Source organism: Sinocyclocheilus grahami, unplaced genomic scaffold, assembly GCF_001515645.1.
Source record: "Sinocyclocheilus grahami isolate Dianchi unplaced genomic scaffold, SAMN03320097.WGS_v1.1 scaffold4055.1, whole genome shotgun sequence".
Lineage (NCBI taxonomy): Eukaryota > Metazoa > Chordata > Actinopteri > Cypriniformes > Cyprinidae > Sinocyclocheilus > Sinocyclocheilus grahami.
In genome coordinates, this window is record NW_015509067.1 from 2,218 (window position 1) to 3,238 (window position 1,021).

Sequence of the window (1,021 nt, forward strand, 5' to 3'; positions counted from 1 at the left end):
AAACTATAAATGGCTTTGTGAAAACAAAAGAATGCACCTAGAAAGTGAATAGAGTGTGCCAGCTCAAGTGGGTCAATCAGATGTCAGATAAAATGGCCCGCTCGTGCAAATTGGCAGAATAGGTTTAATCTGACATTATTTGATAAAGAGTGCATGGCTGGGTATCCAGAGATGGAATGAAATCTGTTAAATCTGTAAGTTTGCTGTGAGGCAGTATTTTGGATTTTAACAGAGAGAGTCTTGATCTTGGAATAATGAGATACTTTTCAAGTAAAGCCAAGTAGCAGATTGTAGCATTATCAGCATTTGATGCTGGCATTTTACAGTTATTTACCTTGCTGGACAACTAGCAGATGCAGTCAGGACACAGATTTTTTTTATATAAAGGAAGAAGCATGTGAGGGAGAGCTATTGAAAAGAAAATAGGGTGAGTTTCAATCTTCTTATGTGAGATGATGCATCATTGACTCCACATTACCTTGCATCTAAAGTCTATTGGTTTCTCTTGTCCCTATTCTGACTCTGTACAACTAAACACATTTCCTCAGGATGAGTCAAAGGATAACATCCTTTCTGCAGCACACAGATCTTTTGCATGTGGTCCGTGAGGTGTGTGACGGCACGACAGCATGACTGGGCTCTGATGAACTAACATCAGCTACCACTGGAGGGAGGGTGCACAAGGGCACTTAGCCACAAGTCTTAGTTTATTTATGAGCCAATCCTTCACTGTCCTTTTGCAACCCTCTGCATCTGTCTTTTAAATCAGCCTGTCTCTTTCTCACTGATCCTGACATGCTTTAGTGAATAGCATTTTAACTGTTATTTCAGAGCAATTTTAAATAAAATGGTGGACTCCCCTGTGATAATCAAGAGCTTGAATGTGCTCAGCGTGAAATGCCATGAAAATGCAACATCTTACTCTGCCTTTAGCGGATCAAGTGACAAGAGCTTACAAAAGAACTTGCATGATATTCATGCAAACCTATTTTTCATCAATATTCCTGGTCTTTTTGACATA